The sequence below is a fragment of the Schistocerca serialis genome, chromosome 12, assembly GCF_023864345.2.
Source record: "Schistocerca serialis cubense isolate TAMUIC-IGC-003099 chromosome 12, iqSchSeri2.2, whole genome shotgun sequence".
NCBI lineage: Eukaryota > Metazoa > Arthropoda > Insecta > Orthoptera > Acrididae > Schistocerca > Schistocerca serialis.
This window is the reverse complement of record NC_064649.1, coordinates 133,128,949-133,153,392: the sequence shown is the minus strand read 5'-3', so window position 1 is coordinate 133,153,392 and position 24,444 is coordinate 133,128,949. Positions and strand designations below refer to the sequence as shown.

General features: G+C 39.8%; 1 long non-coding RNA gene across 1 annotated transcript in view; it reads right to left on the bottom strand.

The window, feature by feature from the left end:
• LOC126428448 (uncharacterized) overlaps positions 1–24,444 on the bottom strand; it is a 75,523-nt gene that overhangs the window by 23,270 nt on the left and 27,809 nt on the right. The window contains exon 2 of the long non-coding RNA XR_007576832.1: positions 19,203–19,357. This is a non-coding gene — a long non-coding RNA (uncharacterized LOC126428448). The remainder of the gene's footprint in view (positions 1–19,202; positions 19,358–24,444) is intronic.

The following is a 24,444-nucleotide window of genomic DNA, read 5'->3' as shown; positions in this document are numbered from 1 at the left end:
ATTGTAGTAGAGCTATGTATGATACGTCATTTTAAAGAGGAAACATGGCAGAATATAATACGCCAATAAAAAAAAATTCGATTTTTTAACCCAAAATCCGATTCCGTATCCCCTTAAGAAGAAGGGCTTAACACTAACAAGTTGCATACTAAATTACTCAGAAAAGACAGAAGTTTATAAAAATCCATGATAAATGTTCAATACGTCCTCCATTGGCTGCACGGATGACATCTAGTCGATAGCCAAATTCATCCCAAACTGAGCATAAGGTGTCTTCTGTCATTGAAGCTACAGCAGCTGATATTCTGGTTTTTAGTTCATCAATGTCACGAGGTAAGGGAGGAACGTAAACACATTGTTTAACATATCCCCACGTGAAGAAATCACATGGTGTTAAGTCAGGGGACCTAGGAGGCCAAGAGTGTAAAGCCTGGTCTCACGGTCCTGCACACCCTATCCAACGTTGAGGCCCGTTGGCATTGAGGAAACTGCGCACATTGTTGTGCCAGTCTGGTGGTGCTCCATCTTGCTGATAGATGAAATTGTCAGAGTCAAGTTGTGGAATTAACCAGTTCTGTAGCATTGCAAGATATGATTGTCCTGTTATGGTTTCTTCCTTGAAAAAGTAGGGTCCATAAAACTTGCTTTGCTAAACAGCACAAAAAAACATTCACTTTTGGTGAATCACATTCATGTTCAATTGTTTCATGAGGATTTTCGAGCCCTCATATACGCACATTATGATGCTGAACCTTACCACTAATATGGAAAATTGCCTCATCGCTGAATATTAACTGTGACATAAAAGTGTCACCTTCCAAGTCCTGTAGAATAAGCACTGCTAAAGTCCAACGTGCTTCACTTTGTCAGTATCTCGAAAAGCTTGTACCAGTTGTAATTGATATGGTTTGAGGGCTAAACAGCGCCATAACACATGCCACACTGTCATGCGCAATAACGCAAGTTCTCGGCTAGCACGACGTGCAGACTTGCGGGGGCTCCACTCAAATCCTCATCGGATTTGTTCCACTGTTTGTTCAGGAACGTGTAGCCGGCCAGTACTTTTGCCTTTACAGATGCTCCCTGTTTCTTCAAACTGTTTATACCACCACTGAATGTTCTTTGGTGATGGTGGTTTAGCACCAAATTGAATATGAAATGCCCGCTGAACTGCGATCACTGATTGAGTACGACTAAATTCAATAACACAATATGCCTTCTGGTGCGCGGACGCCATATTGCGTGAGACTGGCTGGCTGCTCCATGTCAGCACTCGTAGTGATGTCTAGCGATATTTTCTGAAACTCAAGAGCATGCCGATTACATCTAGCGCTGTTTCGGTTACCTAGTTACATTTTTCTCAATATTATTACAAGTTAAAATCAGGTCATTCTTTTTGGGACACCCTGTATATCTGAATGAGGACCATTACTGGTCTGCCAGATCATCTCCCATTCAGTGACTGCCTGCTCTGCCCTGCCCTTTCAGATCTCAGAATAGAATCTGCCAAGGCATCAATAATTAAGAAGATAAGAGCCCTGCAAGAACTGAGTCCTAAAAGGCACTTTCTAGAATCCACCAGCTGTATGTCTGAAGTCATGCAAGCCATATTGGGTTGATCATTGGATCGCAGATGTTTTTATTGTTACTGACAAGTGGAGGAAATGCTGAAATGAACATCCACCTCCAGAATGTCCACCTAATCAAAAATTCCACAAAAAATGTTGCAGGATTTGATCTCCCCAACACAAATGGTCATACCTGAACCGTATTGGAACCGGTTGAGGGAGATGTGGGCATATCTCAAGGAAGTGCAGTTATTTTGAAAGTGCTGAGTGTTACTGTGGTTCAGAGGGATACACATATTGTGGAGAACTACTTGTTTAGTGCTTTTAAGAGAGGTCTGAAAGATTTGCATGAAGTGAAAATAACATGAGACATGAACATCATAGAAACTTAAACCGTATTCTGTATTAACAGTGAATTACTGCCATACTGCCTGCTGTTATTCATTTTTGTGCTACCTGAATTTAGTAGAGTAAATTAGAGAGGGAACTGCTAATTTGAAACAAAAATAGCTGCCTCCTCAGTTTTACTGTAATATAGTTGTGGTTTACCTGCTATTGGCAGCTTAATACTTGCCTTATTCCCATGGAATTTTTCAGAGAAAAAATTTTTTACATCTGTAAATACTGACTCCTATTGACAGTATGTTACTGTCATACAGCTTTATAACAAACACTGCTAATTATTGTTTAGCTAACAGGTCTTTTCAGTCCCTGAATCTAGATACTTACATAATTTGTAGAAAGAGTGGCTAATGAGGAATGTTTGTATTTTCTTTCGAATTGGTAGAGATTCCAATTTTTGCTTTATGTTAAACTTGTTGAACTCCTTATGAGAACAGTACATAAATGTATTATGAATCCTAGACAAGGAGTTAAAATGTACCTGAAAATTATATTAGTGTCTTTTATTCTGACTGTGTATATCACAGATCAATTGAAACTGATTTTTATCTTCAGTAGCATTAACCATTAATGAGTAAATTGTGATCGGAATTCCTTAAAAAAGCTTCTCACCAAGCAGTGGTAGGAGAAAATACATACGAGGGTATTCCCATAAGTACCTGGCCTGACCAAGAGATGGCAGTCGTTGAAAAATATATCTGGATTAGAAAGTATATGATCTATGAAGCACATGCTTCAAGTTTGAAGACACCACATTGCTTAGTATTTGTTTGGCAGCCACCAACAGTGAAATTGTGATTGAACTTGTGAAAATGGAGAAAACTGGCCATTGTTATGTGATACTTTTTTTTGTTTTTAAAGGCCTTGCACAACCAGTATTAAAGCTGAGCTAGATTCTACTTTGGGAGGGTTTGCTCCTTCATTAACAACAGTAAAATATTGGGTAGCTGAGTTTAAACAAGGCCGTATGATCTGCCAAGACGAGCATCTCAGTGGTCGACGAAATGGGGTGACGATTCCAATGGTGAAGAAAATCCATAAAGCAGTACCGGATGATCGTCGCCTGAAAGTGCATGAGCTAGCAGACATAGTAGGCATTTAAAAAAGTATGGTACATTTGGACATGAGAAAACTATGTGCAAGGTTCGTGCCGCGTTTGCTCACACACAAGCAAAAACAGTGTCATGAAGATGTTCCAGTTGAGTGTTTAGTGAAGTTTTGCAGCAACAGATCTGATTTTTTGTGCTGTTTCATAGCCATGGATGAAACATGGGCCCACCACTTCACTCCCGAGACAAATGAACAATTAAAACAATGGACATAAATTGGAGAACAGACTACAAAGAAGGCAAAGACCATTTCATCTGCAGACAAAGTCATGGCGTCGGTTTCTTGGGGTGTGCCTGGAATAATTTTCATTGACTACCTTGAAAGAGGAAAAACTATCAACAGTGAGTATTATGTGAGTTTATTGCAATGTTAGGGCAAAGAAATCAAGCAAAAACAGCCGCATTTGGCCAAGAAGAAAGTTTTGTCTCTTCAGGACAATGCACCGTCTCACAAGTCCGTTATTGCAAATGCCAAAATTAATGAATTAAAGTTCAAATTGCTACCTCATGAACCCTATTCGCCAGATTTAGCCCCCTTGGATTATTTTCTGTTCCCAAACTAGAAACAATGACTCAGCGGTTAAAGATTTTCAACAAATGAAGACGTAATGTCGGCACTTAACGGGCTATTTTGAGGAGTAAAGACAGTTCTCATTACCTTATTGATCATCGCTTGGAAAAGTGTATAGAGCTGAAAGGAGATTATGTTGAAAAACAAATATGTGTATTTTTTTTCCAAAATGTTTGTGTTTTCTTTGTTGGGTTGGGTACTAAACCAGGATATCTTCAGGGGGTGCCAAATTCATATTCTTAAGAGAAAAAAAAAGCTTGTTGCACAAAGTGCCTAACATCCAATGCATGTCAGCCTGTCAGTTATTCATATGATTTTGAAACACATCCCAATTGGTTTTTGAACATTTTCGAAAAAATTTTTAAGTTGATTTCTGAATCAGTCATCATCATCATTTAAGACTGATTATGCCTTTCAACGTTCAGTCTGGAGCATAGTCCCCCTTATAAAACTCCTCCATGATGCCCTGTTCAGTGCTAACATTGGTGCCTCTTCTGACGTAAAGCCTATTACTTCAAAATCATTCTTAACCGAATCCAGGTACCTTCTCCTTGGTCTACCCCGACTCCTCCTACCCTCTACCGCTGAGCCCATGAGTCTCTTTGGTAACCTTGCATCTCCCATGCGTGTAACATGACCCCACCATCTAAGCATGTTCGCCCTGAATGCTACATCTATAGAGTTCATTCCCAGTTTTTCTTTGATTTCCTCATTGTGGACACCCTCCTGCCATTGTTCCCATTTACTAGTACCTGCAATCATCCTAGCTACTTTCATATCCGTAACCTCAACCTTGTTGATAAGGTAACCTGAATCTACCCAGCTTTCACACCCATACAACAAAGTTGGTTGAAAGATTGAACGGTGCACAGATAACTTAGTCTTGGTACTGACTTCCTTCTTGCAGAAAAGAGTAGATCGTAGCTGAGCGCTCACTGCATTAGCTTTGCTACACCTCACTTCCAGTTCTTTCACTATGTTGCCATCCTGTGAGAATATGCATCCTAATTCTGAATCAGTCTTAAGTTGATTTTTGAATGCATGCAAAGTGTATGTGGTGTCTCTGCCAGAAGAATCCCTGTCACATCTAGAGGTAAATACTTTCCTGCAGACAAAAGGGGAGGAGCTGTATGAGCTGAGCTGAATAAACCCAAATGGGTGAATGCCAATTGCTGTTTGTTTATGTGGTTGATCGAATGTGCAAATGATCAGTGTTGTTATAATTATTAGCAAAATCCATAGATTCAGACTACCAAGGTGGAAATAAAAGTCTGACAGGATTACCTATTATCTTCTCAGTATCCAAGAAAATGGAATTTTGATGTATAATTTTTGTCACATCGCTATACTACCAGTTGTTAGCGGCCGCTTTAAGTTCTATTCTCGGAAGAGCACAGAAAACACGTTGTATGAACACCTAATAAAGCCTAACCGGAGAATAAATGCAGGATAACTGAACCAGTGATTCTGGCAGCGTTAGTGAAGTTAACCAGAGATAAAGTTTTGACAATGGCAGGAATAGTTACAGAATTAGTGGTGACAAGACTGTTTGTTAAAATGATGAAGGAAAAGAAATGGGGACATCACACAAATTATATGGTAGGATATGAAGATTGGAAATTTATATAAAGATTTCGTACTATTATTTTTCGATCTCATTCTTGAGAAAGAGGAGTGTATGAATGAAGTGTGAAACTAGTTCCTAACATAAAGCTTTTTGCTTGTAGTAAGCCTAATAGCCATTTTATACTGTTACTTTTTAATCATGTTCTGTGGTGTTATTTATGTAAATGAAGTACATCAAAACATTTGTGCCAAAACAGTCTTGGTTATTTGGCACGTGTTACAGTTGCTGCAATATTACAGGATTACAGTTATTGCACTACATGAAAAAAATGCAAATTAGTTACAAACTAGGGCATGTACAAATGAAACTTCCTGGCAGATTAAAACTGTGTGCCCGACCGAGACTCGAACTCGGGACCTTTGCCTTTCGCGGGCAAGTGCTCTACCATCTGAGCTACCGAAGCACGACTCACGCCCGGTACTCACAGCTTTACTTCTGCCAGTATCTCGTCTCCTGCCTTCCAAACTTTGCAGAAGCTCTCCTGCGAACAAGCTCTCCTGGTTCGCAGGAGAGCTTCTGCAAAGTTTGGAAGGCAGGAGACGAGATACTGGCAGAAGTAAAGCTGTGAGTACCGGGCGTGAGTCGTGCTTCGGTAGCTCAGATGGTAGAGCACTTGCCCGCGAAAGGCAACGGTCCCGAGTTCGAGTCTCGGTCGGGCACACAGTTTTAATCTGCCAGGAAGTTTCATATCAGCGCACACTCCGCTGCAGAGTGAAAATCTCATTCTGGAAACATCCCTCAGGCTGTGGCTAAGCCATGTCTCCGCAATATCCTTTCTTTCAGGAGTGCTAGTTCTGCAAGGTTCGCAGGAGAGCTTCTGCAAAGTTTGGAAGGCAGGAGACGAGATACTGGCAGAAGTAAAGCTGCGAGTACCGGGCGTGAGTCGTGCTTCGGTAGCTCAGATGGTAGAGCACTTGCCCGCGAAAGGCAAAGGTCCCGAGTTCGAGTCTCGGTCGGGCACACAGTTTTAATCTGCCAGGAAGTTTCATATCAGCGCACACTCCGCTGCAGAGTGAAAATCTCATTCTGGAAACATCCCTCAGGCTGTGGCTAAGCCATGTCTCCGCAATATCCTTTCTTTCAGGAGTGCTAGTTCTGCAAGGTTCGCAGGAGAGCTTCTGCAAAGTTTGGAAGGCAGGAGACGAGATACTGGCAGAAGTAAAGCTGTGAGTACCGGGCGTGAGTCGTGCTTCGGTAGCTCAGATGGTAGAGCACTTGCCCGCGAAAGGCAAAGGTCCCGAGTTCGAGTCTCGGTCGGGCACACAGTTTTAATCTGCCAGGAAGTTTCATATCAGCGCACACTCCGCTGCAGAGTGAAAATCTCATTCTAGGGCATGTACACACTTTATCAACATTTAAATGTCAGTACAGATATTCGAATTTAGGTTATGGCACATTCAACATGCCTGCCATCATTGGCGATGATGTGGCACAGACAAATAGTGAAATTCTGCATGATCCGTTGAAGAGTCAGAATACTGATGCTGTTGATGGCTTCCAGAATGGCTGTTTTCGGCTCAGCAGTGGTTTTGGGGTTATTGTTGTGCACCTTGTCTTTAATATAGTCGCACAAAAAGGAGTCCATTTTGTCAGATCTGGAGAATATGATGGCCAATCGAGGCCAATGGCAGTGGCCTCTGGGTACCCCACAGCCAGAACACGGTCACAAAAGTGCTCCTGCAGGACACCAACACTCTCCTGTTTCGATGGGGTCAAGCTCCATCTTGCATGAACCACATTTTGTTGAAATCAGGGTCACTTTGGATAATGGGGATGAAATCATCTTCCAAAACCTTCATATACTGTTTGATAGTCACCATGCCATCAAGGAATATTGCACCAATTATTCTGTGACTGCACACCACATAGTCACTCTTTGAGCTGAAAAGACTACTCAGTCACGAAATGCGGATTCTCAGCCTACCAAATATGACAATTTTGCTTATTGACAAACCCACCCAAAAGAAAATAGGCTTTGTCGCTAAACCAGACCATACAATTCCGAGTGTGCTTCACAGCCAACCATGCAGTTTGAATGTCCTAACACAAACCATTCAGAATTTACAACGATTTTATTTCATATACTTCAATAATTGTCACCCTGTAGAAAGGCCTATTTTGTTTTATCTAGCAGACAGTGAAAAAACAGATGTAATCAAATCAAGAAACTACATCGGTCTTGGGTACTATTCATATCAACATCTTTTTCAGTACGTATTAGACACGATATTTCAATTTTTCATGTAACGAAACATTTGACAAACTTTGATGAGGTAATAGATTCTTTCACAGAAAGGAAAGCACGCCATGTTCAGCTGCAGCAAGATCAGAGAGAAAAAATGCTGGCACCTAAGGACTAAAGAAATGTGTACTCTATTGATTGCCTCTTGCCTTTAGTGGTTTTATGTTTCCTATATTTAATTTTATGTCACACAAAAGAGAAAGCTGTTAGCTAGTAGGCAATATAGAGTGCAATTTTTCTGAAGAGTTCTTATTCTCCCAGTCACAAATCATTCTCCCGGTCACAAATAATCTCACCCAGTATTAAATGTGAGGTTTTTTTAAAAGGGAGTAGCACGTCAAACAAGCCGACTGGAAGCAGGAGAGGCACCACAGGACATTTTAATTTCCTCTGCCCTGAATATAGGTTTGATGGCTTCTATTATAAAATATACATGTTTGAATTCCATGGAGCGAAATACAGTGACGTGCGAAAGAAGAAACCTGTGTGAAGAGACGTAGCACTGCACTTTGGCACACTGAAGACTGAATAATATGTCTTACATTTCCGTGAACACATATGTTTTGTATATCAAATTTGCAGAATTTTTTTTTTTTTCCAAAATTTTTGATGTCCTATCTCAAACGCTTGGGGGGGGGGGAAGCGCCGCTATAAAGTTTTCGCCCCAGTTTGGAAATATCATAGATCTGGGACTGTATAAAAGATATGTAAATGCACAGGTGTTTGGAGCCTCCTGGCAGGAGGATTGAAGGGAAAGGAAGAGGAATGAAGGAAAGAGAATGATGAGGTAATGGGGAGAGGTACGGAAAAACCGCCCAGAACCCTGGGTCAGGAGATACTTATCAGATGGGATTAGAAGGAAAGACTGATTGTTGGCACCTGTTCCAGACTTTTGAAAACCTGGGAGCTGAAAGGTGAAAGAATGGGTAACTAGCAAAGTAGAGATTACTAAAAAAAAACATTGTGCAAGAGTCACTAAGAGCAGAGAGCAAAATGCATTGTGTGTGGTAGATAGATCAGGTGAGGGGGAGAGCAGGGGCAGGTGGGAAAATAAAAGATAGAGAGAAGTAAAATGGAGTGAAGTAAAGGAATACTTACTGAAAATAAATGCTGAGACTGAATAAATTAACATAAATTTAGTCCAAGTAGGTGGCGAGGATCAAGCACATGTTGTGTAATGCCAATTCCCACCTGTAGAGTTTTGAGAAACTGGCAGGAGAGAGAAGCAAGATGGCATGTGTGGTGAAACAGGCCCTGAGGTTATGACTGTACAACTGTAGAGCTTGCTCTGTGACAGGATATTGAGTGTTGCAAATATACACCCTCTGACTATAACCATTCATCCTAACTGATAACTGTGTTGGCAGTCATACACCCCCATACCCCTGTGATCCTGCCACAGGAAAGTGTGAAAAGGGCAGGATGATAAAGCAGCAAAACACTGTTATTTTTTGGATCACGTTCAGGTTTTGTGAATGGTGCCTAGTGGCTCTGCCCTGTATACTGGAGCAAAAATTACAGTTGCAGTATACTTCAAAGTGGTCACACATTTTTAATTTGGTTGCAGTCCCATGATGTCCCTAGAATAGGATTAAAATGGCCAGCAGCTGGAAGCAATCTCAAGTTTGGTCAAAACATCATCCTGATGGTCATCGCACTCTGAACTCGTTTTCGTCTGCAACGTGTGTGGCAGTCGATGCTCCAAGAGAAGGGTTGGTTTCATTGAGACCCTTTATGCCACCCCTGAGGCCTTTTCGTGTCAATTCTGAGTGACAGTGTGTCTGAAATATTTCCCTCGGTCACCCGTAAGAAAACTGTGTAACTTCTACAGTGGGTGTCGTTGTTCTGACCTCGATTGCAGAGGCGTCAAGAAAGGGGTAAAATGTAGGTAAAAGTGGGTATGATGACCTTCTCATCATGTGACACATCCCTCACAATGGTGTTGGGCATAATTTTGGTAAAATTTGGTACCAATGTGACATTATTAATCCACCTTACAACTCACTTGAACTTCTGAGCTGTTGCTTTTTTTTTACATGTATGTCAACAACTCAGTGTTTGAAGCATCATCAAGTCTATGAATGGGAGGCCAACGTGTTTTTACACCAATACAGAGGAAGGGTGTAAGTGCCTCTGAGCCAAATATAAAATTTATGCATCAGAATAGAGAACAGTTACAGGATTTCAATAAAATGATCCTTTAATTTTGTTGCTCAGTGTACTTTATTTATGTACTTTATTTAGTCTAGAAGCACTACCTCTGAAGATAACGCCATAAAACAACAGGGAATGGAAATATGCAAGGTAAGCCAACATACTTGTCTTCTAAGACAACACAATGAGGGATGTTTCTGAGGGTATAACTTGCTGTATTGAGCTTTTCGATTAGTTTATTCGTGCGATGACACCAGTTGGACGAACACCTTTCGTACGTGAAAAGCTTGGCTACACCTTCATGGATTGACAGCATTAAGTGTTCCAGTATGTTTTCCCCCAGGGTAACAAAGATAATATTTTTAAAGAATTTTGGTTTGGACAAAAATTAAAAATAATTAGTATAAGGTGGCGATTAGATCCAGGGGGTTGTTTGGAATGGCTGCCTAATCATCTGCTTGGAGTCTCACTGGAGATACGCCTCTCCTTCTCCCTTTAACAAATGCTGCTACTTCTCCTTCTAAGAGCTTTTTACACGACCTCACAAATCATACTGGTCATATGATAACATAGTTTTTTTGCAGTGACATTCATTAATAAATTTCATGTTGTACTCTTGTCACATTCGATTTGAGGCACATAGAGCCATAAAGTCACAAAGGTCAGAAACGAGGTTTTGAGGAAAACAGATGTTTGTGAAAATCAAATATATATGCAAACTTCCAGTCTCATATGTTTGAATTGTTTTTTAATCAAGACTCTACATCCTATGAAAAATAATTTACCCAATGTATGTTATGAAATATTAATTAATGTTGAAGATTATATTTATTTTTAATGTTAATCCACAAAATTTCCACATATCTAGTCCAATACTGCATGGTCCTCGTTGTCATTGTCTTTCAACTCATTATGAGGCTTGAGGTTCAAATAAAACTACCAATACAATTCCTATTATGAAATATTAGTGCTACATACATGATGTAGACACTACATTATGTTGCCAACCCTAGATAACAACTGAGCAGCACAGCACAACAAAATTAAGCTTTTCGCTTTGGAGGAGGAGGAGGAGGATGAGGTGATTAGTGTTTAACATCCTGACGAGAACTAGGTCACTAGAGACAGGGCACAAGCTTGGATTAGGGAAGGATGGGGATGGAAATTGGCTGTGCCTTTTCAAAGGAAATATCCTGGAATTTGCCTGAAGCAATTTAGGGAAATCACAGAGAACCTGAATCAGGATGGCTGGATGTGGGTCTGAACCATTGTCATTCCAAATGTGAGTCCAGTGTGCCATTTTCATTTGGCCTCTTATGGAAATGATAATCAGAGAATTTGTTGAGAGAATATGTTCATACATACAGTGTGGGGCTACAGATACAGATAAAGCTGGTTCACTGTAAGATCAGCAGATGTCAGGCGCATGCTTACATGCTACAATCTCAGAATCACAGTGCGTGCTTTAGGCCCTTATGGTTCTCCGCACCTCATTTGTATTCAGTCTTGAGCTTTCAACGACTTCCTCCACACTTGTCATCAGGAGATTTTGGTAGACCACTAGGTACTTTACTTGGCTGAAATCTCCTCATGACGGAGGAAGCTCAAGATTAAATACAAATCTGATACAGCAAAAACTCTGCAAAGCATATATTCGATTTATTTGTCTTCCCTAAGAGAAGAGAAAAAGTAATCTACCATATAATCATAAATTTTCTGAACAAAGTGAATTTAATTTTTGGAAACTAAAGAGGTGATCAGTGGTAAGGAAATATAGGAACATACCACTGGTGTATACCTCAATATTGAAAAAAGTTTTTAATGCTATGAATATTTTGAGGTAAATTATGAAATATTGGGATTAGAGGCACTTCATGACTTGATAAAACCTTGGCTAATAAATAGCAAATAATTTGTAGTTTTCAGAACAGGAAGTGATGCTTGTAGGCCCAAAGCCTTTAATATTAGACGTGATGTGCCTCCTAGTTTGTACTGGAGCCACTCCAGGTTTCATATACATATAATAATACTTAAGGCTGTTTCCTTTGCAAATATAAAATCATGATGATTTAGAGACCAGCTGCAATGATGTAGAAGTGAAATTGAGCAATAGTTTAAGGAAATTGGAAGCGCCAGCAAAATGTCATTCAAGGAATTTTACATAAAATGGCAAAATGACATGTAGAAGTATACATTATCATCATCACCTCACGTGTTCTACAAATCTGTCTTTGGGCAGACCTCTGATGATGATGTATACTCCCACATATCATTTTGCCTTTTTATGTAAAATTCCTTCATTTTTCTGGTGCTTACACTGAGACGAATTTCACTAAACTATCGTCCAATTTCATTTCAGCATTGTTGCAGCAAATCTGTAGTTTATCATTATCAGATATATACATAAGCAGCAGAATTGTAAATAAGGAATATACTGTAAAATTTCTGAAATTATTTGTTCAAGATAACCTAAAATTAGACATTAGTTTCATGCCTTAGTAAAAGAGCTACCCAAGAGAATATTTGTGATACACACATTAGCTGAATACTGTAAAGTCTCTGTTGCACTAATGATTGCATATAATTTATTGTTGTCCTCAAACTTTAATTAACTTTTGAGTTTAAATATGGTATCCAAACACCCAAGGTAACCTAAATAGGCTACTAGTCCCAGCAAAAAGAACTGTGAGAATTGTTTATGGGACTAGACCTACAGAGTTTATTCCTAAAAACTGATATTCAGATATATGAGGGGCATTCAATAAGTAATCCAACACATTTTTTTCTGAAAGCAGGGTGATTTTATTCAGGATTTCAATGGATTATATTATTCCCACTCTTTTGGGCAAAAAACCCTAGTTTTCAATATAATCTCTGTTCGTTGTGATTGTCTTATGCCACCTTGCTAGGAGGGTCTGTATGCTCAAATGGTGTCACTGTACTTACTTGTTGCCAGAGCCAACATCTTGCCGTACGCACATCCCCATCAGCCGCGTACTGTTCCCCCAGAGTGCATTCTTCATTGAGACAAACAGGCAGAAGCTGGAGTGTGCAAGATCAGGGCTGTAAGGTGGATAAGGAACAACAGTCTAGTGAAGTTTTGTGATTTCCTATCAGGTGCGCAGACTTGTGCAACAGCTTGCATTGTCATGGAGAAGGTGAATCTGTTTGCACTTTTGTGGCAATGAACACACTGAAGTCGTTTCTTCAATTTCCTGAGGGGAGCACACTCACTTCAGAGTTGATTGTTCCACAGTGAGGGAGGGAGGGGGGGGGGGGACTTCAAACAGGATACCTCTTCAGACTGCCAGAAGATCTTTGCCACGATTTTACTGGCAGGCTGCGGCCTTGAACTTTACCTTTGGAGGAGAGGTGGTCTGGTGCCACTCCATGGAGTGCCGTTTTGTTTGTGGTTTGAAGTAATGAACTCACATTTCAGAGTCTGTGATAATGTTTGACAGATACTTTAACGATCAGCTTTGCAGCATTGCTACATTGCTCTTTATGGTCTTCTGTTAGGTACCGAGGAGCCCAGTGGGCCTACACTTTTGAGTACCCCAGCTGGTGTGTCAGAACTACAACCAGATGGCCAGCTCAGCAGTGAGGTGTTTGATTGTGATCCATTGATCACCTCGAATGAGACTGTCTGCACATTCCAACATCTCAGGAGCCACAGCTGGGTGCAGCCGCTCAGCACGTGGGAGACTGGACAGATTTGTACGACCTCGCAACGGAGACAGACGCCTCGTCCAACATTTCACAGTGCTTTTGTTCACTGCCACACATCCGTAGACATTCTGCAAGCACCTATGAATATCTGTGAAGCTCTGGTATTCCGCCAAAAGAAACTCGACAATGGCTCTCTGTTTGGAACGCACCTCTGTTACAGACCTCATTTTGAAGGCTATGTATAGCGCTGCCACCTACTGGAAATTCGTGAAGCTGAAGCAGGAGTATTCCCTGATGCCCCACAACAAATTATACATTTTGGCCAAGAAATAAATGTGTTGCATCACTTATTCAACATCCTGTGTCATTAATGCACCTTCATAGGTCAGTGTGTCCGGATGTTGTGCAGAAGAAATTCTGGAGCCTCGACTGGCCAGGGTGAACACCACCCTCGCCGTAGGCTGGGGGAGAGCGGTAGCATGGTAAAAGAAACGCACTTGCCTGGGGATGACTGAAGCAGGCGGATGGACTGAGGAAGTGGCGGAGCAAGAGGAGTTTGTGGCACAACTTGACAAGAAGAAGGGACCGGTTGGTAGGACATGTTCTGAAGCATCAAGGGATCACAAATGTAGCATTGGAGAGGCAGTGTGGAGGGTAAAAATCGTAGAGGGAGACCAAGAGATGAATACTCTAAGTGGATTCAGAAGGACGTAGGTTGCAGTAAATACTGGGAGATGAAGAAGCTTGCACAGGATAGAGTAGCATGGAGAGCTGCATCAAACCAGTCTCAGGACTGAAGACCACAACAACAACAACATATACATTAAGAGTAGTTTTGTTGGTCATAACATCACAGTCAATCATAAACTCTAACCTACATTAACATAACACAAGAACAAAAGAGAAAAACTGTATAGTCACGTGCCAGCACTGTACGGAAAGAAGTTCCTACATACAGGAATCAATCGAGCAAATGCATTTCTCAGTGTTGTTTCGAGCCTTCCGACACTGAAGCTGAGAAGTTACCTTAAAAATCTATTTAGCAGTAATCTTTTTCACTTCCTTGAAGAGTGCCATTATTTCATGCAGAATAAAATCCCATGCAATTAAAAAAAATTGCCCTACTAAATGCTAAGTAAGATCTCTCACTCCCTCTTCCTGTACCATTCTCTTGCAACCTGCTAGATATAAAATAAGGTGTCTCTCTATTACTAGCTCTTAATATTTAAAAAAAATTTGCTATACTTTCAAGGTAGAAATAAAATGTGTGAGAATATTTATACAAAGTAAAAGTGATCGTAACTTCGACAGCCGTTGTGGCCAAGCGGTTGTAGGCACTTCAGTCTGGAATCACGCAACCGCTACGGTCGCAGGTTCGAATCCTGCCTGGGGCATGGATGTGTGTGATGTCCTTAGGTTAGTTAGGTTTAAGTAGTTCTAAGTTCTAGGGGACTGATGATCTCAGATGTTAAGTCCCATAATGCTCAGAGCCATTTGAACCATTTTGATCATAACTTTATTACATAGACAGCAGAAATTAATATGCAATGCATTTAAACGGCAAAATTTATGATTTTTGGCATATACAGAACAATTTAATGTTAAATGAAGCACGATTATCATCATTATTATTAGTGAAATCTCCCAATAAATGAAAGATGTCAAGCAAATGACTCAGTCAATTTTTCTTTGGGTTCTTCTTGTTGTTCCAGTAGGCTTTCATTCTTTCTGAGGAAGCTTGTTTATCTTGTTCTGACCACTTCAGTCTGTGCAGGTTTTTGTTATTGCTCTGATATAACTTCTCTCATTTGTCTACTTTTTTTCTGAAGGTCTCACTTTCTAAATTTTCATTTGGCCTTATATTTGGATTTTTGAGGTCCTTTCAGATTTTGTTCAGTCAGTATGTTGAGTTCTTAAGTGATGTCACATAGTCTGTTGTCCCTTTTGTCAATTGCTTTGTTGGTAGTCTGTTGATACGACCAAAGAATTTCATTAGCCTTTTCTTAATGTCAGTTTCAATGTTTGAAAACTTTTCTGTTGTTTTGACTGAATCTAGCGCATAACTGTCTTGGGTATGTCTTGCTCCTAAAATTTTCATAATGACTTTATTTCCCCATTTTTGATTTCTTCGTGTTTTCAAGTGTCCTGCTTGCGTAGAGGACTGTAGGACTGTTGATTTTATGACTGTGTTGTAGTGCTGAATTTTTGTCTGTCTTGACATGGATTTTTAGTTTTAGAGATTTTTTACTTTTTGGAGGCAATTTTGCTGTGAGATTTTTTTAAGGCCTGTCAGTTTGGTGAATTCTCCAAGGTATTTAAAGTACGAGACCCTGTTGATTTTATTATCTTTTGTTTCAAGGCATGTGATTTCTGCCTTTGAACATAGGAATTCAGTTTTCTCAGACAAGATTTGTAACTCATCTTTTTCTACACATTCTGTAAGTGTCACAAGCCAGTCTCTTTGTCCTTTGTAAGTATCACCAGGTAATCTGCAATGCGAGATATGGTATGTGGAGGTGGCTTTTTGGGAGAGCTCTGTAGGACTCGCTTCCAAAACCCCTGCTTCTTCAGTTGTTTCTCCTGTTCTCCCATAACCTTGTCTAGGATGATGTTGAATAGAACAGGAGAGATTCCATCTCCTTGTCTCACACCTGCTTGAATGTGAAAGGGTTCTAAGATTTCACCCATAAATTTTACTTTAGATTTCATACTGGTTAGTGTGTTTTTTTATGAATTCTCGTATTTTGGAACCTAGTCCCTTCTCTTCTAAAATCTGAAACAGTGAGGACCTATTATTATTATTATTATTATTATTATTATTACAACAAGGAAAAAATTTTCTCTTGCAACACCATGGGTTGACCCTGAGTTTTGTATGTGACTCTCAAACAGGATGACATTGAAAGGAAAATCATGGATGGAGTAAAAGAAACTGAATAACATGGTCAAAGGGTTGAATGAAGAGTTTGATATATGAGACTCCTGTAGAGACAGAAGAAGATCTGACGGCACAAGTTGTGGTCACCGCAGACACACAAGCTGCGGTTGTGTGTGTGTACCACAGTGTCATTCTTAGGTACAATGTATGCACCGAACTTGGTGATTGCCACATCGAACCTTACTTGAAGTGGATCAGAGTGCTATAACCCTCCTTTGAAAATGACAAAATGGCTTAACTGTAAACAGTAGTGTTTGGGAAAATGGATTAAGTTTGCTGTTTGTTTCTTTGGTTATTAACGAGTGGAATTGTAAAATGAGTGATGTGCTGAACTGTGTCTAATAAATTACTTGTAAAAGCTGTTGTGTTACCAACATTCCATCTACAATTTCTAGAAGACTGTAAGGGGAGTTTTAGAGCACCCTATAAATTGTGCAATAGATGAGAGGATTTCAAGTTCTTTAAAAATATTTCTGCCTGTGGTTCTGGGGTGGATTCCACTCGTGGTTTTTATGGCTTTTCTATGTATATAGCACTTTTCTAGTCAATCGCTGATTTCCCTGAAAAGTGATTCTGTGTGTCATAATGGCATGAAAATAACCATAATAAGCTGATTTAATAGTTTTCATATCTCTATAAGAGCAGACAATGTGTAAAGCATAACCTGGAGCCTTTTGCACAGACCCAGGATACAGTTTGACAAGTTTAGTTTGCCATTAGCATGTAAGCCCACATATTTAGATGTATTCACTCTAACTGTCTGCTGATAACCTACTTTTTTCCTATTTATTCATTTCCAGAAGTTATGCAAAACTTAATAAAGCTTACAGCAGACTGATTTGTGGAGCACAGAAAAATGTAAAAGAAAACGACATCCACACTAGCTTTTAAGCACTGGTTTGTTTTCTAGCAAAGGTACATACATTCACACAAAGATACGTAAATGACCTCTCCTGTGGCCATGGCAAGAGTGTTAGATCAACACTGAACCTTTTTCAAGTTTATCTAAGAATCTGATAAGCTCAGCCTTGTTATTTAATACTGATTTGTGAGCATCAGACCTGTTAATCACAGATTCAGATGAGGCTTCAGTATTTTCTAGAGAGGCCTGTGCTGAGTACTTGGCTGGTGGGATTTCATGCAATGGGCCCTAGTTTCTGACAATATCAATGCTGAAGTTACCTCCTATCCCTGCAATGTTTGTAAAGTTTTGCTCAAACAAGCATAGCACAGTGGTTAAAGTTTGTGGCTACTGCTCTGGTGGTATGAGCGCAAACCTTTCCTGTGTACTTTCTTGTCCATCATTCAAAATATCAGTAAATAGTATATGTCATACAGAATTATTCAAAAGTTTTGCTGTAGTAATTTTATTAATAAATCAATCTGTACAGTAACTTTTCTGAAATGTGTATTATGTTTCTTGCAGAATAAATTACTGAATTATCTTACTCAGTATTTCTTGCTGTGCTAGAACAGTCTTTTTGGATGATGTTAGTTGTAGAAGCAACCAAAATACAAATTTGTAGAGTACCATGCACATTTAATGGAAGCTATTGTCTTGCTGGCACACAGATTTTTCAGAAGACTTACAGGAAACACTGTTTGTTTGGATTCAAAAATATTGTTCTTTTTTTAATCAACTTTGATGCAAACAATGCACATTTGATAATTCCTCTGAAAGCAGATGCATTAAACTGATACAGAATTAAAGAAAGTATTTTTATAGAATCTTCCCTCACAGAGATTTCTCCACTAGTCTTTAGCAAGTTGGCAGCATTTTGAATTTGTTTCAAGATAATTTTGATGTATCTGTAAAGGTGAACAGCACAGGGTTGGCTAATTGGCACCACCAGCATGGAGCCATGGAACTTACCTGCTGTTCTATGTTCCCTTGATTGAAACATGATTAATGTCAGAAGTATGCAAGGTGTTACGGCATAAAGCCAAGCACTAGCATGCCAGCCGGGAGCGAGAGAGAAGAGATGGCAGTGAGAAGACATCAGCCAATCACATGCTGACGGAACCTCCCTCCAGGACGACAATGCGATAGCGGTGGCCCCTATGTGAAGAGGACATAAGCACCGCACCTGACTGGCCACGGCCCAGTCAAATAGCAGCTTCAGGATTAGGCACTTCTATAGCAGTGACTTAGGATTGTCCATACTGAATAAGATAGCTTATTTTGTATGTCACCCTTTGCTTGTGACACATTTATGTAATTGCAAAACTCATTAATATGATTTGTTTGTCTAGTGAACTGAGTAAATAGGATTCCTACAATGAGCAAGGAGACATAAAACTTCTACAAGGTACCCATAAAACTTTAAAACTGATTTCCTCCCAAATAATTAAGGGCCTTCACATGAAAATCCAGTAGCTATGTATCAGGACAGGCCCTTCTACAACATACAAAAGACTCATCAAAATCAGTGGTTAACAGGTCTGATGGTCTCCCATGTTAGACTATGTGACAGCCTGCCACTGGCCAAATCTTAAGTCAAAGAGTGTACATATTTTTTTTTATCTTTGAAAGGACTGTCACTGAATTTTGATAACACACAGTACACAGAATTCAGGACTGCACAAGGCCTGACCACACCATTAGAAATAATGCATGAGGGTAGTTCAATAAATGATGCAGAATATTCTAAATAGGTGTTTATATTGATGAGAATCTGATCTAGAAGCCACATGTTACAGACCTTCCTAAACTTCTATGATCTGCAATTTTTATGTAACATGTAATATTAGATTTCTGAGACAAAAAGTAAAAAATTACATTTCCTATTTTCATTCACCAATGTCTTACGATTTTCATATTGTGCGGTAGCTCATCTGTGAGATAAAAGTGTCTGTCACAGAGAAGCATATAATAAGGATAATGTGTGATGTTGAGATGTGAACATTGCTGTGTTTACTTACTGTTGAGGATGCAATTGATCTTGAATGGTGGGTGTACATCAGTTCCCCAAAATCAACTGTTTCTTTACTCAAAATCAGGGGACCACCAGCAGTTCTTGTGACAATGCTGCAAATTGTGAGCTGAGGCTTTTCTTCTCATCCTCCTCTGCCAGCCACTGGAATGATCCAAATATGACCTCAGAGCCCAGACAACAGACATCATTCATTACAACATGAGCCACAATATGTGATTGGTTGCACCTTGTTGTACATCTACATACACTACTGGCCATTAAAATTACTACACCACAAAGATGACATGCTACACACGTGAAATTTAACCGACAGGAAGAAGATGCTGTGATATGCAAATGATTAGCTTTTCAGAGCATTCACATAAGGTTTTTCCTACTTGTCTGCATTAACATACATTTTTCTACATTCATCACACCATCTAGAAATTTTGCCTAAGTCAGCTCGTATCACCCAACACTCACTCATCTTCAACAGCTTCCCGTACATGACAACATCATCAGCAAACAACTGCAGATTGCTGTCCAGCCAGTCCACTAGATCATTTACGTATATAGCAAACTTCCGTGGGGCACCCCTGACAAATACTCTTATCTCTGGTGAACACTTGCTGTCGAGGACAATGCTCTGGATTCTATTACTGGAGAAGTCTTTGAGCTACTCACGTGTCTGAGAACCTATTCCATATGCTCGTACGTTCGTTAACAGTGTGCAGTGGGGTACCACGTGAAATGCTTTTCAGAAGTCTAGAAATATGGAATGTGCCTGTTGCCCTCCATCCATAGTTCACAATATACCATGTGAGAAAAACACACATAAGCAATGCTTTCTAAAACCATGCTGATACATAGACATAAGCTGTTCATTCCCTACGAAATTTATTATATACAAACTCAGACTTCAGCCAACCAATGTTAAGGATATTGGTCTGTAATTTTGTTTGTCCATTCTTTCACCCTTCTTTTATACAGGAGTCACCCCACATTTTTCCAGTCACTTGGGACTTTGTGCTGGGTGAGAGAGTCACGGTAAGTGCAAGCTACATAAGGGGCCAATTCTGTAGAATACTCTTTGTGAAACTAAACTGGGATTCCATCTGGATCAGCAAACTTTTTTTTTTGTTGAACTGTTACAATTGTTTTTCTACACCAGAGACACCTATTACTATGTCATCCATACGAGACTTTGTGCGATGGTGTGTTTATGTGATTCTCTTGCATGAATGATTTCTTAAATGTGGAATTTGGAACTTCAGCTTTCATTTTGCTGTCTTCAACTGCCACACCAGAATGGCCAATGAGGGGCTGGATGAAAGCCTTAGCCCCACTTAGAATTTTATATAGTACCAGAATTTTCTCGGATTTTTAGCTGTATATTTTGCTGTGGTGTGATGTCGGTAGTTGTTGTACACTTTACGCAGTGATACATACTGTGTGCACTCAGCGTTCCCTACTATGCCTTCCTCCTAAATTCCTAAGGTTACCATTATTCACCATACATGTGAACTGCTGGCAATTAATAGACTCCTACACTTTTATGATTGTCTAATGTTGGCACAGGACATGTAGTTTCCCAGCAGGTGAAGTGAATCTCAGTGGCTCTGTTTTGGTTTCAGTGAAAGACAGCATCTCAAACTTGTCAGTTACAGAGATCAGTAGAACACCCCGAGTTCTTCCTGCTCCTCGTCCCCTCTGTAGAGTGCGCTCGGCCCTGCCACATGCACGCCACTGACAGTAAAGTGGACTTCTATTGGTAAATATGTGCTTCCTGTTTAGGAGATAGGGTCCACAAGAGAGTATACACAGAGCTGACAAAAGTCATGGGATATCGCCTAATATCATGCCCTTTTCCCTAGTGCAATGCAGCAAGTCAATGTGGCACGATCTCGACAAGTCCTTTGAAACAACTGCAGAAATATTGAGCCGTGCTGCCTGTGTGGTCATTCACAATTGCAGAAGTGTTGCTAGTGCAGGATTTTGTACACGAACTGATCTCACAATTATGTTCAATGGTATTCGTGTGGAGTGATCCGGGAGGCCAAATAATTTGCTGGAACTGTGAAGAATATTTTTCAAGCCAATGCAGACAATTGTGGCCTGGTGAGATGTTTGGGAGCATGAAGTGCATAAATGGCTGCAGATGGTCTCTTAGTAATGAAACATAACCATCTCCAGTCAATGATCAGTTCAGTTGGACCAGAGGACTCAGTCCCTCCCACGTAATTGCAGCCCACATCATTATGGAGCCATCACCAGCCTGCACAGTGCCTCTTTGACAACTTCGGCCCATGGCTTTGTGGGGTCTGTGCTGTGCCCAAACCCTACCATCAGCCTTTACCAGCTGAAATCGGGACACATCTGACCAGGCCACAATTTTCCAGTCATCTAGGGTCCAACCAATATGTTCATGAGCCCAAGAGAGGCAATGTCATGATGTTAGCAAAGGCTAGGGTTGATTATCTGCTGCCATATCCCATTGATGCCAAATTTCACCATACTGTCCTAATGATTATCTTTATTGTACATCCCACATTGAATTCTGTGGCTATTTCGTGCATTGTTGGATGTCTCTTAGCAGCAACAACTCTACACAAATGTTATTAATTGAAGGCCTTTGGCCTCTGTGTTGTCCGTGGTGAAAGGTAATGCTTGCAATCTGCTGTTCTTGGCACACACTAGGCACTGTGGATCTTGGAATATTGAATTCCCTAATGATTTCCATAACGGAATGTTCCATGTGAATAGCTCCAACTACCACTCCACTTTCAAAGACTGTCAATTTCCATCATGCGACCATAACCACGTTGGACACCTTTTCAAATGAATCTCCTGAGTACAAATGACAGCTCCGCCAATGCACTACCATTTTACAGCTTGTGTATGTGATACTACTGCCATCTGTATACTTGCATATCCCTATCCCATCCTTTTGTCACCTCATTGTAGTACTTGAGATTCCTTTGGTACCTCTGGTACACAACTCTTGGGAGCCCTCCGGACACACCATTTGCAGAAACTTCAAGCTGTAACTCTTTGTCAAGCCGTATATTCAAACACAATTTCAGAAATGCACCTTAATCCTGTCACTGTAGAAGAAATTCAAAAAATCATCATGTCTCTAAAAAGTACAAATTCTGCAGGGGTTGATAATATATCTAGTAATTTATTGAAATATTCTTGTGTGTGGATAAGGGACATTCTCTGTCATATTTGCAATGCTTCCTTTCAGAAAGGTGTTGTTCCCAGTAGACTTAAGTATGCCATTGTCAAGCCCCTGTACAAAAAGGGCGATAAAGCTGAACTAACTAACTATCGACCTATCTCTTTGCTGACAGCTTTCTCCAAAATTCTAGAAAAGCTAATACATGTAAGAATTACTGATCATCTCATGAAGAATGGAGTTCTCAGCAAGAGCCAATTTGGCCTTCAAAAGGGCCGTTCAACAGAAGACGCAGTCTACGCACTTGCAAAAGAAGTCCTACAAACCCTTAATGAAAAACTTGGTGTCTTCTGTGATTTATCCAAAGCGTTTGACTGTGTTGATCACCAGATTCTCTTGCAAAAAGGAAAATTATCAGGAATAAGTGGTGTTGCAAGCAATTGGCTAAGTCGTACCTCCAAGACAGAAAGCAAAAAGTTATGTTGAATAGCTCGGGTGGAGTATATGACACTTCCTCAGATTCTGAATGGAGTTCCCTTACATGTGGAGTGCCCCAGGGCTCAATTCTTGGGCCACTATTATTCCTGATTTTTATAAATGATCTACCGTCATGTACAAGCCTGCCGTGTGAATTTACATTATTTGCTGATGATACCACAATTTTTATGAGCAGTAGAACAGACAACAATCTTGAGGAACTCATTAACCACATACTCTCAGATATGGTTAATTGGTTCGAGATGAATGGTCTCTCATTAAATTCCAGTAAGACCAGCTTTATTCAATTCTGTACAAAAACAGAAAAAGAGAGAGAGATAAGTGTGACATGTGGTAATCAACCAATAGTTAGAACAGAAACAACAAAATTTCTTGGAGTGCACATTGACAAGAAAATGAACTGGTCTTCACATATTATTGATCTCTGTAAGAGGCTTAGCTCTGCTACCTATGCTTTACGGGTTGTCACTACATGTGTTGAACCTAACACTCCAAAAGTGGCATATTATGGCTATTTTCATTGTCTCATTGAGTACGGAATTATTTTTTGGGGCAACCAGCCATTAGCAAGGAAAGTGTTCATTTCACAGAAGCGAGCTTTAAGAATTATATGTGGATTGCGCCCAAGAGACTCTTGTAGAAATAGTTTTCGTAATCTTAAAATATACACAACTACATGCCAATATATTTTTTCTCTCATGTGTTTTGTTTGTAAAAATATAGATATATTTCAACCAAACAGTAATTATCATGAGCATAACACACAGAGGAAGAATGACATACACAGTGAACTCAGAAATTTGAGCTTGGCACAAAAGGGTGTCCACTACACTGGAGCAAAACTCTTCAGCGCTCTTCCTCCCGAAATAAAGACAAAGATTCATAACAAGAGTGAGTTTAAGAAAGCACTAAAAATATTTCTGCTAGAAAAAGCTTTTTACAGTCTAGCTGAATTTTTAACTAAATAAATTGTAATATTTTAATATTATATAATACAAGTTGACATAGTGCCACTAAGAATTTTATTTAGCCTGAGCTCTGTATCTTTGTGTGCTCCGTATCTGTTTTCTGTAGTGTTTTAATGATTCTAAGAAAATATGTATTTTCTTTTTCTGTATTGCTGCCCAAAGAATTTACTGTATAAATTTTTATATAATTATTTACTCAAATTTCTGTATATGCTATAAGATTATCAGATTGTATTTGTAAAAAACTGACTCGTTCCACGTCCTTGTGTATCCAACACAGTTGGACCTATGGAACACGAAATAAATCAAATCAAATCAGAGAATAAGATTTCCCCTCCGCAATGGAGTGTGCAATGATATGAAACTTCCTGGCAGATTAAAACTGTGTGTTGGACCGAAACTCGAAGTCAGGACCTTTGCCTTTTGCTTACCAATCAGAGTGATTTCCAGTAGCTGACAAATGTTAACTAACTCATCGCATGTTCGAGAACAGTTTTCACATTTGTTGCATACCTGTAAAATACAATCAATATACTGAAAGATTACTTACACATTTTAAAAAAACTTATATATGTTCAGCATGAAGCAATATTTACAAATTAATT